The sequence below is a fragment of the Odocoileus virginianus genome, chromosome 32, assembly GCF_023699985.2.
Source record: "Odocoileus virginianus isolate 20LAN1187 ecotype Illinois chromosome 32, Ovbor_1.2, whole genome shotgun sequence".
Lineage (NCBI taxonomy): Eukaryota > Metazoa > Chordata > Mammalia > Artiodactyla > Cervidae > Odocoileus > Odocoileus virginianus.
In genome coordinates, this window is record NC_069705.1 from 6,455,489 (window position 1) to 6,474,234 (window position 18,746).

Here is an 18,746-nt window from a genome sequence, read left to right on the forward strand (position 1 = left end):
TTTCCTGCCAGGTTTTGTTTGCAGATCCCCTGGGGGTGGTTTTCCAGATGGATGAATGCCATCTTTGTTCAAAGGGGCAGGAGAGAGAATAATCGAATTCTACCTGAGAGAGGAGACAGTAAGCTGATCCTGCGTTTCCATTGCTGTTGGAAAAAGAACAGTAAATGACAGCAAAATTGAATAGCTTGATACTTGCACGGCACAAATGACCCAGCGGAAGAGATGTGTTGAGAAGGAGAGTGGGGATTTGATCTCTGCCTTTCAGTGTTCACTCATTGTCAACCACCAAGTACAAAAATTGGCTCAGCAAACCTTAGTTTCATCCAGGATACTAGACAGAGAGCCAAGAGATTTTTTTTTTTTCCTGCTAAGTTGCCCAGGATTGATCTTTTGTGGATATGTTTACATTGGTGAACAAAGTCGGGGTACTTTACTTTGCTACAGTAGTGCCTTTTAAACTGTGGGTTGGGCCCTATTTGTGGGTGAGGACATCAATTTAGTAGGTTATTAGTAATTTTTCTTTAATAAAATAGTATATTATGAAGAATAGGATAGTGTTAATGAAATAGAAAATATCCAAATACATCACATGAGCAAGAACATGATCTTAACGGACCTTTTGTTTTAGTTGGATATGCATGTGCGTGTGCATGCTAAGTCGCTTCAGTCGTGCCTGACTCTTTTCTGCCTGATGTTCTGTAGCCCACCAGGCTCCTCTGTCCATGGGGATTCTCCAGGCAAGAATACTGGAGTGGACTGCCATGCCCTCCTCCAGGGGATCTTCATGACCCAGGGACTGAACCCGCGTCTCTTACATTTCCTGCATTGGCAGGCAGGTTCTTTACCACTAGTGCCACCTGGGACACATCTAAATATATGGGCATGTGTTATAGGTTAAGACAAACTTCTTATTGTGGGTCATGGTCAAATAATTACTGCTGGGAATTTTTTCCATTAGAGTTTTTTTCTTTTCTTTTTCTTGGAATATTTATATATATATACAAGTTTCTAAAAGATGTGTCTTTGGAATTGAAGAGATTAAACTATGGGGTTTGGGGTTGAAGGGAGCAGGGAGTCTTCATGTCCATATAGATAGCAATTACCTTCTTGTTGGTCAAAAGTACAAGTAGAAAAAGTTTGGCTTATCTGAATCTGTCTTTATTATGGTCCTATATAGAAGGCAACTGATGATGACACCTCAAATGTCATATGGAAAAGGCCCCAAATTAGAAAACTGCTCTAGTGACTTTCAAATACCAACCAACTCATCACACTTTGATATAAGGATGGCTTGTGGTAACATTACATACCTACTTGCCCAAGACTTCACCACACAGTGGGATCACTAGCGGTTGATTATGATGACATGTGCTAATTTTCAACTTTTACTATGATTATTTAATAATAGAGTAAGTTTTCATGCATACCAAAAATTTCCCCCTAATTCAGCTTCATTCAAATCTATATTTAATTGCTTTGAGTTAACATTAAGTGAACTCATAAACTTGAATAAGATCTAGCAGGTGACCTGATTGTGTAAGTTTCCCATATGTGGGAAATATGCATATAAGTATGTATATACTGATCCTATTTGTATTAATACCTTATGCTAAGTACATCCATTTATTGGTGCTTCATCTTTATGAAACCAAAGAAAGTGAATGCTATAAATAAAGATGGTCACTCTAGAAAAAAGACAGTGGCTGCCTCGGAAGGGAGCTAGTTGAGAGGGGTTTGGAGATTGTGTTTGGACTCAGCAGGATGGAAAGCTTGCATTTGATTAGTAATATCTGTGATGACATGGGAAGGGGACCACAGTGATGCCCATGCCTTGTGTTTATCTTGGAAATTTTTAACTTAGGAACTCTTTATGGTATCTTGGAAACATGAGTTGCTTCCTCCATTTCATAGGGAGCAGAAAGGAACAGCAGGTGGAAATAGCCCAGAATTAAACCTTTTATTTACTTTCTCTGTTCCCTTTTTAAAAAAAATTATAGTTGATTTGCAATATTGTATCTGTTCCAGGTGTGCAGCACAGTGATTCAGTATTTTTATACATTATACTTCATTTACAGAATCAGACCTTTTAGTATCTCTCGCTTGTTTCATTTCTCTTCCTGTTCATCTGTTAATAGATTATTTGAGATAATGCCTTACGAATGTTTATGCTGTTTGCCCCTTTCCATTCCCATTGCCGCTGTTGCAGTTTTGACCCTGCTGTCGAGATCATGCCCTGCTTCTGGCGTTTACAGTGTTTGATAAGGTCAAGCATCATGGGCGCTGCTGAAAACCATGTGAAAGCTCTGTCCCATTTCTAGGAAAACGCAATGTCTACGTAGACTCCTGTCAGTGTGTTCAGGAAGGTTGTGAGCTCCCCGAGGTCTGTGCTGACTTACAAACCCCTCATCTGTTTCTCTCCCTCTCATCTACCCCACAAGGTTTTATCAGAGTAATATTTCTAACACATGATTTGGGTCATATTGCTCTCTGCTCAGAACCAATTCATTTCCCCACTGCCTTCAGAACAAAAAGAAGTCAAATCTGCTTGGATTGGGCTCCAAGCTCTTTTTTTTAATCAAAATGTATTTGGCATATAACACTGTGTGTTAAGGTGTGTAACATGATACATTGACACATTTATATATAGTAAGATGATTACTATTGTAGGGATAATTAGCACCTGTTACATCACATAATTGGAGAAGGAAATGGCAACCCACTCCAGTGTTCTTGCCTGGAAAATCTCAGGGACAGAGGAGCCTGGCGGGCTACAGTCCATGGGGTCACACCGAGTAACAGCATGCACATGCATCACATAATTATCCTTTCTTTTCAGTGGTCCCAGCTCTTTCACGTTCTCGCCTTTGCAGCTTTTTTGCCTGTCCTCCTCCCCTGCGTCCTCCTCCCAAGTATGCAACCTCTCCGTGTAACCGGGACACTTGCTCCCTCCCTCCACGGTTGGTGCACTTTGCTCCCACGGCTGCTGCTCCCTGAACATCCTTTTCGGTCTGTTCAGGCCCTTTGTAACCTTCAAGCCCAGTGTCTGTTCTGACTCTCAGATATTCCTGCAGATGGAGCTGTCTGTACCAGTGAATGCCTTGTGTAGTATCCTGTCCATCACAGGGGGCCCAGGTGTGACTGAGAGGCTGCCCCCTGAGGGCAGGACCTGCACTGGGGGACAAGAGGGATAACAGGCCTAAGGAATTGATTTTTTGCTAGACTTTATGCATTTACTCCCTTTTTATAATAATGCGATAAGCGATAAGAAAGGAACTGAGAAGGCTTACTAACAGATGCAAATGAAAGGTATAAAGCATATGAGAAGTGAATTGTTGGAATTTGAATTTATATGTCAAACAAACAAATAAAAAAGCAGGACTGTCCTCGTTCCTAGACATCTGTGGCCGGCTGAGTGGTTCTGAGCATCTTGGGTGCTCTCCTGTGGAGGGGGGCTTGGCTAGTCTAGGCTGGTCTAGAATGGTCTTGGATGAGGCATGAGTCAGCTCCGTTCTGTGTTTCTCAGGCATGACAGGCTAGCCCCGGTGCGTTCTCACGGCAGTTACAGAGGAGCAAAGAAAAGACATAAACGTAGCAAGAACTTTTCCAGACTTCTCCATGCGGCATACTTGCTAACGTGCCATTGGCTGAAGCAAGTTGCATGCCGAAATCACACTTAAAGGAGGCAGGACTGAGCCTCTTGGGAAGAGCAGCTGCAAGGGGCAGGGAGGGCTGAGGATGTGCCGTGAGTGCAATGGACTTGGTCAGCATCAGGCTCTATGGGCTCAGACCAGAGACCTGAGACCCAAAGGCAGGGAGGAAGACGACATTCAGTTTTCGCTCTAAGAAGAACCCTTTTTAAATGAAAACTTTGCAATAAAATACACATTATGTATTCCCTAGTTCACTCTTTAGAGTTCATTTGTACATAGTTACAGGCTAAAAAAAAATAGACCAAGTAAAGAGTCATTTATAAATAACATATTAATAAACCAAGTTAAAGGAGCTTTATTTATCCTTTAACCTTCAATTTGCATTATTTGGGAGCAGTCACGGGAAATGGTGCCAACCTTACCTCAGGTCAGATGGCTTAGCAAAATGAACTGTTTCATGCCCAGAAATAAACGTCTTCCAAACATAAATATGAATCAGTTATAAAACGGAATCTTTTGGAAGTACAAAATAACCACACTGCTAATATATTTGTGTCCCAATTGAAAGTGTGTCAAGAACACACGTTCTAGGCTAAAGTTGTCCCAAGGAGTGATTCTCATTTTTGCTTTGAATCTGTATAAACAAACCGGGATGCCTTCTTTGAGCCATGAGCAAATCCACAGCTCCCTGTTTTCTGAAGAGAAGAAGAATTAAAGATGGGGCTGTTTACGTTGGAAGGGTCTGGGGCTTGACCTTGCTACTTTAAATTTCCTTCATCACTAGGAAATTGCTTTGAATTTGTCTGCTTGGAGAACCCTAATTTGGTTTGTTCTTGGTTTGAACCACACCGTGAGAGAGATGCTGTCCGTTTGTATTATAGCAAAACTTGGAAGCCGCCGCAGTGACACTGTTTTCCAGTTTTCCTCGCTGATGTTTTCATCTTTAAACCTGAGCTTGTTCTCGGTAATTCAGAATGAGATCCCTGACGTCTTACTGCCTGAGTGAGAGTCCCAGCTAGTCTCTTTTTTACAGTTTGCCTTTGGACAAAATTTTAAACCTTTCTCTGCCTCTTTTTTCCTCATGGGAACAACAGGGTTATTAATAATGCCTACCTCATACAAGCATTGTCAGGATTAAATTAATGAAATTAGGTGAGAACATTAGTGAACCCAGCCCACAAAATGTGCTTAAGAAGCCTTATACATTAAACTGCTTATTATTATTATTATTAAGTATTGAGAATGTTTAGGTTGTTTTCACTGACTCAGGTTTCATGCATATTCTTTAAAATCCAAGTCAGATTTATACCTTCAAAAAATAAGTTGAGATTCAATATTATTTTCATACAAAGGCAAAGTTTGTTTTTAGGTGTTAGTGTTGAAGGTAGTGGTTGAAACGTGGTATATCTACTCACACTTAAAGCCACAGGGGTTACAAACACAAACTTCTTCCTGCCTTGGCCGTTCTTTAATATTGTTTGAAGGGGGAAGAAGATTTATAATAAGCAGATGAATTGTTAGCAAACGTTTTGCCTTTTAGCACACCTAGTGTTCACTCTGCACGGAGCCAGAGTATCGAAGAAAGAGCAGCATCTTGAGAAGCTGAGTGGAGTTGCCGAGAAAACTTGCACACGCACACCCGCATATGCACACACGCCTAAGCAGCACACACTTTAACAGCATGGCAGCGGCTTTGATGGTACCAGGTGGAAGGGCAATGAGCTCAGACTGAGCTCAGACTTAGCGCTCTCAGCATGGTCAGATCACACACATAACACTGGGTCCAACTGCAGGATGACAGATGCATGTACATATATGCACATCGTACACGTGAGTTACGAACATGCAAACACTGTTCCTTGTCCTGGGTACTTATATTGTAAGTGTTTAAAGAAAAAAAAAAAGCCTACTGGAAAGATACAAACAAACTGGTGACCTGATCTTAGAGCAGGTCGTCAAGGAGATGATACCTATGCTCCATTTTGTTTGCTTTTTTAAAAAGAGCCGATAATAACAAAATGCTGTCCGTGGTCCGTTCTGGGTAGAGGGGAACCAGATGTTTGTCTTGCCCTCACCAACCTCTGCGTCCCCCTGATTTCTAAGCTCCTCACAGCAGCCACAGTCATGGGACTACAGTCACTGAAAGAGCAGCCCCTCGCTTGCTGTGCAGACAGGCACTTGGAGGCGTCATCTCTTGCTCTTTCATCTGTTTAGAAGACCCAGGGGAAGTATCCCCAGCATCACTGCACTTGACACCATCCAGCATCTCCATGGGGTCCTCTCGGCCCCACCCCCTGCTGACTCACAGGGGCACGGCCGAAGCGTGTTAGGACCTACCCTGGGGACCATCCTCTGACACCCAGCTGGGCAGTGTTTAGCACAGAAGTTCTAAATTGTTTAAGATTCACATTTGCCTTTTAGACCTCTTCCAAGGCCGGGGATCCTGTGCATAGGAAAGTAGGTCCTTGGGACTCAGAAACCCTGTCCCATCCCATACTGTGTTATTAGAATCCCTGTGTTAAAGTCCTTTTCTCTGAAACTGGCTCCTCTGTGGAATGGGATTTTATCTAAGTCTATTTGCATGTATTCAAAATCAGAGACAGCTCTGAAACCAGACCCTATTCAAACATAGAAAGAAGAACAGTGGCGGATTAAGCAAATGTTGGGGAACTTTAAAAAAAAAAAACACTTTTATTTATCTTCTTGTGTTTCTCTTTTTCCAGATCTGCAGTCTCCCTCCCACTGGCCGTCCTGCCTGGGTGCCAAGTTCCACACGGGGTTTCATGGATCGGCAGGTCAGATGTTACACTTGTTTCCAGATTTGTGATTTTATGATTGTCACTTTGCAGCATTCTGGGAGTGATCTTTTCGTTTATGCATTGCTGGTGTTGTTATTTAAGATAGTTTTGAACTCTGTAGTTATTAAGGAGAAACGCAAAGCATTCAGCAGGTTAAAAATAAACATAATGGAGAAAAGGATGCTTCAAATTCATTTGGGGAGAAAAAGTAATAATTGGGCACAGAGAGAAAGGAGACCACTTGTCATTTGTTATGTGAAAAATTGCTGAATGGAGAACCAGAGTTCCCTCCAACCTCTCTTCCTTGAGTGCTAATGAAGGCAGAAGGATCGCATCTCTACCCTGGGTTGGAGCAAGTCAGGTAGCCGAGAGCAACGGTGCAGTGAAGACCCATTTCCCACACAGACAAGCCCCGCAGCCTCCCTTCGGTCCCCCGAAGTCGAGAAATATTTGGAATGCTAGGATGTCATTTGGAACCCAGTTTGTTGACATTATTATAACAACGGTTTCAGTTTGTCTCCGCAGTTAAGATTGTGTCAGCACTTTCCTTTCTGTGTTTATTATTTTTAGCAGTTTAAAAGCTAACCAGGAAAGATGGCTTTCTGGCGGCGAGGTGACATTCCGGCTGGGCCAGGGTCTGTGGCGTCTGGACAGCCGTGGCTGGCAGTGGAGCCGGGCCCTCTGAATGCTGTCTTTGTGCCTGCCATCGCCAGCGCCTCTGGCCTATTGTCCGGCTGCCTGGGTTGGGGTGGCGCTATCTGATTGTCGCCAGTGCTAATATTACAGAGCTCGGGGCCCTGGCCGCCCGGGGGCCCCTCCTCGGGCTGCCGCTGTCTAGCAGCCTTCCCTCCAGGGGGCCAGTCCCGGCTCTCATATCAGAAACACGATTTGTGATTTATAGAAGGTTCCAGGGAGAGGGATCAGTAAGAATCGGCTAGACCTGCACTTCTCCAACTTTTTAAATTTTTCTTTTTTTTACAAAGAACACTTGAATGCAGTCTTCCAGTGAAACGCAATTTGTAAGATACGGAAAAGTACAGTAGTTCCGCTGGGAGGCGGGAAGCCCACGCTTCTGCCTGCACGCCGCCCACCTGCAATGAAGGTGGCTTCTCAGGCCCCCGGGAAACCTCAGAGGACTTGCCCACTGTTTTCACGGGGCAGACCCCTCAATTTGCAGATAAGGAAGCCAAGAGGTGTTTTATAGATGCTTAAAACATGAGACATCAGTCACTTAAAAACTACACTGTGTTCATCCATTTTTACCTTGTTCTGAAAAAGGCACAGCTATTCTGCGGTGATAGCAATCAAAATAGTGGCTACTTTGGGGAGAGACCAGCTTGGCTAGGCAGGGGCACAGGGAATTTTCTGGGGTGATAGAAATGTCTGTCTTCATAGACGTGTGTGCTGCATGGCATTTGTCAAAACCCGCTTCCTTTTTGCTATACATAAATTCTACCTCTGTTAACAAATGAAAGCAACAAAGGAAAACAAAGCAAAAAAAAAAAAAACTAGCTGAGAGCAAAAAAATTACTGAGAAGTTCCTGAAATACTGAAAATACTGATGGTCTTTCTTTAAGCCGTGTGCTCTCTTTGTTGAGTGGGGTTTATAGTCATTATGCAAAGTTGGAGAAGACAAGAGGCCACGCTGCTTTTCCAACACTTGCTTTGTTCAATAATTTCCAAAACTAGGAAAAAAAAATTCTCAGAGTATTTCAGGCAACAGAACCCCTGAATACCTTCTGGCCCGTAATGCTGCTAAAGGAGAATGTAGGGGATTTCTGGGGTGGAGGTCCCAAGTACAATACTTGATTCATGCATTTCTTGGACATGGACTGTGGATAATGCTCGGGAAATTGTCCATAATTTTTTAACCTCTGCTCTTTCATCTGAATACTCTTTTGGGACCTGTGAAATGTAAGATTCCTTCTTCTGTATCTTTTCAGAGTAGAACTTCTGGTGACAGGTTGGAATTCCGGCCTTTAGTGACCTGAATAAAGCATCCTTTAAAATGGACATTTCTCCCCCAGAAATACTTGGAGCCAAATCTATTTGAGTTTTTCTGTTTGTGTGTTTTAGAAAGTCCGGCAGTAACGTGGAAGGTTATCGTTTGGGTTGAAACACTTGCTGGTGTCCTGGGCCCAGGCAGATCAGACCCAGTGGCCAGGCCTGCCAATTAGAGCTTGATGAGGAAGCCAGACTGAGAAGAGCCAGGAGGGGGTTTTAAACAGTGTCGGGAGATGGTGAGAGAGGGTCACAGGAGGCTGAGGCAGTGAGGATTTAAAGGCACAATGTAGTTCCAGGCCCTCGGTACACCCAAATCCACAGATGCCCAAGGCCCTCAAGTCGACACGATGATGCAGTAGAGTTGACCCTCCTTATCCCTGGGCTCCGCATCCGTGGGTTCAGCCGATCTCAGAGTGGTCCAGGGGGTTCATTGTATCCCGTGTTCCCACCTCCGAGGCTGTGTGGCTTTTCTTCAGGAAAAAACAAACTGCTCCTTCAGTGACTTCCCAGCAAAGGGCCATGATCTAGTTCATTCACAAGATGCATCCACAGAACCAAAAATTTAGTTCACTCTTGGAGCTATGGCAAAGCTGAATCATTCGTCAAAGAACATTTTAAATAACATTCTAGAAACCCACACATGCTGCACTCTGCCTGCACGGACACGCAAATGTTCTCATCAAATCAAATTTAATTCAGCAAGATTTGTATCCAGCCAATTTAGGTTAATGTGCATAAGAGCAGAAATGAAATTGCAGGATGGAAGAGTCTGAGCAGAATTTGCTTTTTTGCAATTCAGTGCCATTTAAAAGGAGCTGTTTCTTCAAGTCATTCATTATGAGTCAATTTATCCAAATGGCAAATACCAAGAATTGTGTGACTTCTCCATTCCAGGGACTTGGGACAAGTGATTCCCTGAGGGCCAACGTTCTTGAAATCTCTGTGTGTATGTATGTATGTGTGCATTTATCTACAGGGCCAGGGGTGTTTGGAAAATGCAACATATGTTTACTCAGATTTCAGTTATACATAAGAATGAGAGTAAAATGTCAATAACTGAAGTCCGGTTGGTTGATAGGTTGGTTGATATTTTTTCCCTCTGACTTTTGAAAATTAGCAACCTGAACCTTTTCAACCCCTAAATGGCTGATGAGGGCTGTGAACAAGTGGGAACACAACCTGATTTGAATTTTATCTCCTTCTCCCTCTCTCAATTATTGTCTTTGCTGATGCCTTGGGGCCATTAACAACTAAGAAACTGTGTGAAAGAAAAACAGGAAAGCCTTTAACGCGCATCTTCTTCTTCTCAATTTCCAGACAAGGTAACAGGGGGAGGCGTAAGGAACGATGCTGAGGATGTCGGAGCGGTAGGGCTGGGCTCAAATGCAGACCTTTCTCTCTGTAAGCTCTTGTCTCAAGAAGATCTGGTACTCGGTGACAAAACAGATGGGCAGAATGGACTGGAAAATGACAGGGATGGCAGAGGGAAGGAAACATGTATACCCATGGCTGATTTGTGTTGATGTGTGGCAAAAACCAACACCATCTTGTAAAGCAATTATCCTCCAATTAAAAAATAAATAAAATTTTTAAAGAAGAAGAAAAAACTGATCAGCATATTACACTGGCCAGAGCAGAGAAATAGCTAGAATTAGAGAGAGAATAAACGACTATTTTGGGTCTGCCTATCACCTAAAATCTTAAAAAACAGTGAAAACACACAAAATTTATTTTTCTCTCTAGGGCAGTTGGGGGTGGTTCTGTTATGATCAGGGACTCAGGTACCTTCTATCTTTCTGGATTTCTGTTCTCAAGCATGGGACTTTATCTTCAGGGTTACCTCCTGGATCAACATGGCTGCTAGATCTCTAGCCCTCACACATAAATTCAAGGCAGCAGGAAAGATGGGAAGAGGGGGGCAAAAGGCACCCAATACTAGCTGGTTTTCCCCTCTAGGAGACTTTCTCTGAATTTCCCCTCACTGTTTCTGCCTGCAGTCTCATCTACTAACTCCTGGTTGCAAAAGAATCTGAAAAATGTAGCTGGAAAATGTACTTTGCATCCGCAAGTAACGTGAGATCTGGTTGTAAAGGAATGGGATGGAAGCACCTAGAAGATTGGTCACAGTCAGACAGCTGTTAAAGGCTTTTCCGTTCTGGAGAGGCACGGCCAGGGTGGAGCTTTGGAGGAGCTGATTTTGCAACCAACTGGAAGCAGTGGAGGCCTCCAGTCTGTAGTGAAGAGCTTTGTGTTACTGAGGAGGCATTAGGGTCAGGAGAGACGGATGTGATGGAATTTGTGAAGAATGCATTGACCAAGGAGATTATATTCTTTTATTAGCCATGCAGTTCAAAACTGCATTTCAACAAACACACACACACACACGTTTGTGGGATGTGTGGATGTGTGTAAAAATACATTATATTCATAAACATGTGTATATATGAATATGTGTGTGTGTACGTTACTGCTGCTGCTGAGTCGCTCAGTCATGTCCAACTCTTTGCGACCCCGTGGACTGTAGCCCACCAGGCTCCTCTGTCCATGGGATTCTCCAGGCAAGAGTGTTGGGGTGGGTTGCCATGCCCTCCCTCAGGGGGTCTTCCCGACCCAGGGATCAAACCCGGGTCTCCTGCATTGCAGGTAGATTCTTTACCCCTGAGCCACCAGGGAAGCCCATGTATGTGCATATATGTGAATAAATATATATATGTGTGCATATATATTATATGCACACACACATACATATATATATGAATGGAAACCCAGGAAAGACATTTAGCTGAATTTCCAGGAAACAGGATCTGGATAAACAAACAAAAAAAATCTCATGGTGTTTTTATATACAGAACATTGGCTGGAAATTTAATGATGCAGTCTATGGACAATAGATAAATAATGCACAGATGAATAGTGTATGCATACACACAACACAAACAACATAAAACTTTTCTAGGGCTCCTCCCACCAATTGCAATAATTTTCTAACTTTGGCATCCCTAAACAAAGAAAAAAGAAAAAGAAAAAGGAACTAAATTGTAGACTTTTAAAGGAACTAAGAGGTGAAGGCGTTGTAATATCACTAAGAAGGGGTCATAAGAAATCAAGCTGGGGGAAATGGGAAAGTTGAAAAGGAAACCAGTTTTTCTGTCTCCATCTCTCTCCTCTCACTGTCTCTTCTTTCTTTAACTTTAGGAGGAGAAGGATGATGCATTTGGTAACCGTACAGACTTTTCATTGCTGTGCTAAGTCGCTTTAGTCGGGTCTGACTCTTTGTGACCCCGTGGACTGTAGCCCGCCTGGCTCCTCTGTCCATGGGATGCTCCAGGCAAGAACACTGGAGTGGGCTGCCATGCCCTCCTCTAGGGGATCTTCCTGACCCAGGGACTGAACCCTCATCTCTTACCTCTCTTACGTCTCATGCATTGGCAGGTGGGTTCTTTACCACTAGGAGCCCCAGGGACACCCCAAGAGTTTTCATGACGAGCTCCCGGTGAGAAGGAAGTTCAGCTCCATGCCATCACCACATCCCTTTTGTTAAGCCAGGGGCAGCAAGTCATGTCTTGCCGTTTTGCCGATAACGAAATCAAAGCCCGTCTGCGGTGCTGATAGGATGTAGCCAGGCCCACAGTCCGGGCGTTTTGGAACTCTTTGCATCCATGGTACATGGGACACCCACGTATACACACGTGTAGGTAACCCAACAGGCTGGGCACAGTGACCGAGTTGGTCAGTACCACTTTCTTAGTCCTGCATGTTTGACATCTTTGACTGCAAGGCAACATGCGTTTTCCTTTTTGCTTTTAAAATCAGCTGAACAAGCAGAACATGATTTTCTGATTCCCACCCCTCTCCCCTGACCTCCGCGCTGCACCGCCCAGTGGCATCATGTGAAGCTAGTCCGAGGCCTGCTTTTTCCCACCACCCGGTGGAGAGGAGCTGGTCTGGTGGGGCGCTGGCTGCCCGCTGTTCCCCGTCTCTTCGCAGGAAGCCTGTCGAGGCAAGCGCTGGAATTTCTGCTGTAATGTCCTGGACAGAGTCTCTCATTAAGATGTAAATGCCTGTACACTTACGTAGTAAAAGTACAAAAACATGCATGGGAAAAAGACGCCAACTGTAAAATAGTGGCTAGCTTGGTGAAGAGGCGGGGGAGGGGGGAGAGAAAGGGAGACAGGTCACCGTGTTCCCTTATTTTATTTATTATAAAGAGAGAGGTGAAGCCAGTAGAGCAAAGCTGAATGGTGGGCCCATGTGTGTCTGTAATATTGTCTTGTATCCCTTCTAAAAACTCTTTTTCCTTTATGTCAGAGCATAGCTGATTAACAATGTTGTGTTGATTTCAGGTGTACAATGAAGTGATTCAGTCGTACATGTCTGTTCTTTTTCAAATTCCTTCCCCATTTAGATTATTATAGAATATTAAACAGATTCCTTACGCTATACAGTAGGTCCTATTGGTTATCTATTTTACATATAGTAGTGTGCATATGTTAATCTCATATTCCCGATTTATTCCACCCCTCCCCAGGTTTCCCCTTTGGTAATCATAGGTCTGTTCTCTAAGCTTGTGAGTCTGTTTCTGTTTTGCGTGGTATTTTAGATTCCACATATATACAATATCATATGACCTTTGTCTTTCTCTGTCTGACTTACTTCACTTCATATGATAATTTCCAAGTCCATCCACATGGCTGCAAATGGCACTATTCCATTCTTTTCGTGGCCGAATAATATTCCATTGTGTGTATATATATCAATATATATGTATATATATGTGAAATATTTCATTGTGCACATGTGTGAATATATGTGATATTTCATAATTTAAAAAATTTTCTTCAAATTAAGCAGATGCCCCTGCTGTCAGACAAAGTGAGTGGAGGCCTTGACTTTCTTTTCTCCGTCCACAGCGGTCTACTTGCCATCGCGTATACCACTTCTGTGTCTCTAATGTGAGGCTTCCTTCCAGCCCTGCTGTCCCCTCCCCTCTAATAACTTCTCCTCACCTCTCCACACTCAATGAAAGTATGACATCCTCTAGCAAGCTTCTCCTGACTCCTTTGCCCGAGTGCATATCTGGGTTTGGAGGTTCTGCTCGTGTCTTAAAGAAAACCATGCCTCTTTGTATAATGCCATACATCACACTGCTCTGTAAACCAAAGGCTTGCTTCTCTGAGGGCCAGGACCATCACCTCTGGATGAACTGCACTATGTCACTAGGCACCATTTACACAGTGTCCAACCTGCAGAACTGTACATGTCTGGCGGGGCCCTGGCTGCCTCCTTCCCATTAGAGAGAGAGATTCTCTTTATACCTCTATGCAGAACACCTGACCTAATTCATGAGATGAAATAGACACATATTCACAGAGCAAACCCTTGTTTAATGAATGAAAAAGCGAGCAGCCAGCCAAACTTGAGTTTCTTCAGTGAAGACTTCTCCAGACAAGTGGTTCTCAGAGTGTGGGCCTTGGACAGACAGCATCTGTGTCACCTGGAAACTTGTTAAAATACAGATTCTCAGGCCCCACCCCAGACCGACCAACTCAAAACCTCTGGCGGTGGAAACTCTGGAAACTTAGACAAGCCATTCAGGTGGCTGATGCATGCTTAACTTTGAGATACACTAACTCAGACTGATCAACACTAAAAGTAAAGATTTTATCTTGTGTCAGTTGAGTCTGAAAAGGAAAAGAGATGTTGTCTAGTGAGCAGTAAAGGTTGTGGGGTGGGGAGGACAAGCAGCGACAATGGCATAGATGAAGACGGAGAGGCGTGGCCTGTAATTCACAGGTAGATTATGATGGACGGAGTGAAGAGTTTAGACTGGCAGGACATGACAGCTGATGGCCAGGGGTCAGCTCACACAAGTTTGCCTCTACGGTGTTTGGATTTTAACCTGACAGCAGTAGGGGGCCATTTGAAAATTTAAACGGAGTAGTGATTTGACCCAGTTTAATATTTTAGAAAGAGTCCTATGGCAATGAAGGGACGGACGAGGTGGAACTGAGATTGGCTATCGAGGGCCAGGTAAGCAGCTGTTACTTGGCTTAGGTGTAAAATGATGAGAGCTGAACGAAGGCCATTCTGGTGAAAATGGAGAATAAGAGATGGACTCAGAAAACATTACAAAAGTAGAATTGATGAGACATGGGAATGACAGAATTCAGGAAGCAAGAAAGAAGACGTGGAGGATGGGTTTGTGTTTTAGGTATGGATATACATTGGTACCATTCACTGAAGCAAAAGAGGGGGATCTTTGGGGATTGGTATTGTGGCTGCAGGAAATGATTGGACTTGGAGGTGTTTATGGAGCATTCATATGGAGGCTTCAAGCGCCCACAGATAAATGCTGGGCCAGAAACCAGGTTGGATGTTACCTAGGTATTAATCATTTACATGTCATTATAAGCAGCGCTGCCATAAATATACCTTTCCACAGATTTTGTCTTAATATTTCACAAAATGTTGTGTAATTGTATGCTTCCGTGAAGAGAGTCCAGTTCATCACATCTTTACTGACATTATTTAATCTTCACAAATTGGATTTCCCTAGAGTGAGGTTACTTTAATGTATACTTTTTCAATTCCTTGTAAGACTGGATATGTTTCAGTCTTCATTTTATTGACTTTCATGCCAAGATTTCTGTTCATGCCATTTGCCCATTTTCTGTAAGATACTGATCTTTTTAACCAGTTTCCAAAAACGCTTTTCCCTGTTAAGGATATCTCTCTGCTCATCTCGTGTGCCACAAATATGTTTTTCCCATTTTGCCTTTGCCTTTGCTTTAGTAGCAGATGGTTGTTCCCCCTGCCTGGAATGCCTCACCCTTCCCCCAGGACACTCACTGGGCTCATTCCCGCACCTCTCGAAAGTCTTTGTTTGAATCTTCTCCTTCACTGAGGTCTGGCTACCCTATTTAATACTTCAGGCACCCAACAGGCACAACCCTTGGCACTTCTAATTCTCTCTCTCATTTCTACTTTTCTTTTTCCCATAGCACTCTCCATCTTTTCCCATGCAAAGTGTTAACAGTTTGTTTTGTTAAACATCAGTCTCTATCCACTAGAATGTAGACTCCTTGACAACAAGTCTGTACAGACCTTTATCTGTTAGATGGATGGATGGATGGATATGTAGGCAGGTAGATAGACAGATAATTACCTAAACCTAAATAATGCCTGGAATATAGTAGATGCTTAGTAAATACCTATTGAATGAGTATGAGTTGCTCTTATATTTTTATCTGTTGCCCTAGGGTTTCAAAACTTAATTCATATAAGTTTATCCTTATATGAATATATCTTTATATGAATATCCTTTCCCTTGCAGTCTCTTTCATTATTTTCATGTTTAATTATTTTTCCCACACAGGGATCCATTAAATATTCAGCTTGAATTTTTTATTTTATTAAATTTTATTTAATATTTCCTTGAACTTTCTAAGTTTCCTTAAAAGAATTACTCTCTAAGTCCATCCTGCATTCTCTAGAGTATGCAGTGTGAGATGAAGCTCTGACTCGTTATGTTTCCCCAAACTATCAATTTTATCTCATTTTTTAAACTACAGCATCACTCTGTCATTAGTTTATACATCTACCTTTTAAAAATTCTATTTTAAATTCATACAATAGCATTGGATTAAAACCTAGAATACTTTGATGGGGGTTAGACCATTCCATTATCTATTGATGAATGTTTTAAAGCTTTATATTTAGGATTTACCAACAGTTTTTATAATAAGCTTTTGGTTGAACTAGGTGCGAAATTCAAATTTCTTGATCCATAAATATATTCATTAGAATCGGGAAAATGAGAGGATTCTTCAACATTTATTTGAAAGAACAAAAGTTCATCCAAAATGTACAAATGACCTACGTTTGTATTAAACACAGTTTTTGCAATTGTTGATTTCTGTGTGGTGTCCACTTATTTCATGAATACCCTGAAGACCACTTAAGACCGTGTTGATTAGACAGCTTTTTCTTGATCTGTTTGGAGATCATACCAAGACACAATAATTTCTGGTTTGGAACTGTGCTTTCTGCTAATAATAGGTGGAACAGCTAGTTTTCACCACCCTTTGGGAAAATATGTTGTAAAATATTTATTAAGCTTTTCTCTATGCAAAACATCACGCTATGCCAATGGAAGGTACAAAAAGTACTGCCAACTATACTTCCTCAAAGAAACTTAAAATTAATTGGGAAGTCAACATACATACGCCAGAAAAGGTAAACGGTAATTTTAGTTATTCGTTGTTTATGCTTTTGGTGAAATGATTCATAATTCATGAAAGAAGAGGAAGAAATTGATGGTAGTTGCAGTGACCTATGAAACCTTTACTGAAGGGACTCGAGTTTGAATCAGGCCCAGAAGAATAAGCAGAATCTGACTTCTGCCAAAGAGGAGAAAGGGAGAGGAGGCTTCATAGCTCTAAGCTCTATTTCCAACATTTAACAGTTGGTTTTGTTTTGTTTTCTTCATGTTTCCGTTGATGTTGTGCTTTCATTTATAGACAGTTGTTTTATTATGCTTTAATATGTGTCTGAACAGTTTTTCACTTCTGTTTCAAACACTTTATCTACTCACCTAACATTGGAGTTGAATCAATGGGGAAAATCTAGTAAAGACAGTTATATTTAGTTGTTGTTTTGCTGATCAGTCACATCCGACTCTTTTGCAACCCCATGGACTGTAGTGTGCTAGACTCCTCTGTCCGTGGGATTTTCCAGGCAAGAATACTGGAGTGAGTTGCTGTTTCGTTCTCCAGGGGATCTTCCAGACCTAGGGATCGAGTCCGTGTCTCCTGCATTGCAGGCAGATTCTTTACCCCTGAGCCACCCGGGAAGCCAGTCATATTTAGGCTGGTTACCAAAAGAGAGCACCAAGCATCCTCCCTGCTCCGTTAAAACCATTGGCAATTAATGGAGGATGGGCCGGTCACCTTGATTCTCAGTGTTGTTTTTCCTTTGAGAGGAAGTGCTTGATGAGGTAGGTATCATGCCAAGTTTAAGTTATCATTGATAACCAGTCACAAGGAGCAGTGGTGAGCTGTTTATTTCACATAATCTAGAGAACTTCCTTTAGTAAGGAGCATAACCTTTTTCTCTCAGGAAATCTTTTATGATAGTGATTAGTAAATTAATAAATAACAGTCCATCCTAAAAGAAATCAGTCCTGAATATTCACTGGAAGGACTGATGTTGAAGCTGAAACTCCAATACTTTGGCCACCTGATGCAAAGAGTTGACTCGTTTGAAAAGACCCTGATGCTGGGAAAGATTGAAGGAGGGAGGAGAAGGGGACAACAGAGGATGAGATGGTTGGATGGCATCACCAACTCAATGGACATGAGTTTGAGCAAGCTCGGGGAGCTGGTGATGGACAGGGAGGCCTGGCATGCTGCTGTCCATGGAGTCGCAAAGAGTCGGACACGACTGAGCGACTGAACTGAAAACTGAATAAATAACAGAATTCGTCTGATTGACTAAGTATGTGACTTCTTTCTCTTCTGCTTCGTATTATGGCCTGAAAGAAAATCAAAGGCAGACAGGCAAAAACTGGAAGCAGGTGTTTATTCCACACTCTGAAGACACAGACGGTGACTAAATCAGAACTTGCTGCAATTATTCATTTTATTCATCTTATCTAGATGTCCTCCTTTAATACAAAATACTATTATACATATATTGCATTTTTCATTTAGTCAGAAATACTTTAAGACATATTCTGCAGCAAGGTAGAGTTAGCATTGGAATATGCTTATTCTAAGAGTGCTAACCTACTTGATTTTCTGGTAATTTCTGAGAGTCAGAGACAGAAAGTCTGATGTATTGCACTTAGCAACCAGTAGAAACCTTCAGTTTTCTTGTTAAGCTTGGCCTCAGTTCGTTTGAATCTTGGATCTCTGGGCTGCCCATTATAGCCATCTTAGTAAATGATATGGTTCATATTTTTATTTCATATATTGCTAGTGAAAAGCAATTGTTTTCTCCATGAAAATTCAAAGATAGTAGGAGTTCAAAGATGTACAGTTTTCTGCATATGTAGTATGCATATCATGTGCGTGTTAAGTCGCTTCAGTCATGTCTAACTCTTTGCAACCCTACGGACTATAGCCTGCCAGGCTCCTCTGTCCATGGGATTCTCCAGGCAAGAATACTGGAGTGGGTTGCCATGCCCTCCTCCAGGGGATCTTCCTGACCCAGTGATCGAATCTGCATGTCTTACATCTCCTCTATTGGCAGGCAGATTCTTTACCATCAGCGCCACCTGAGAAACCCATGCATA

The 18,746-nt window shown here is 42.4% G+C and overlaps 1 protein-coding gene across 10 annotated transcripts in view; it reads left to right on the forward strand.

Annotated features, from left to right (window-relative positions):
* Positions 1-18,746, forward strand: part of THRB (thyroid hormone receptor beta) — a 415,008-nt gene that overhangs the window by 174,559 nt on the left and 221,703 nt on the right. For all 10 annotated transcript variants that reach the window (XM_070459836.1, XM_070459832.1, XM_070459834.1 and 7 more), the window contains exon 2: positions 6,374-6,445. The gene's annotated coding sequence lies outside the window, so the exon portion shown is untranslated. The remainder of the gene's footprint in view (positions 1-6,373; positions 6,446-18,746) is intronic.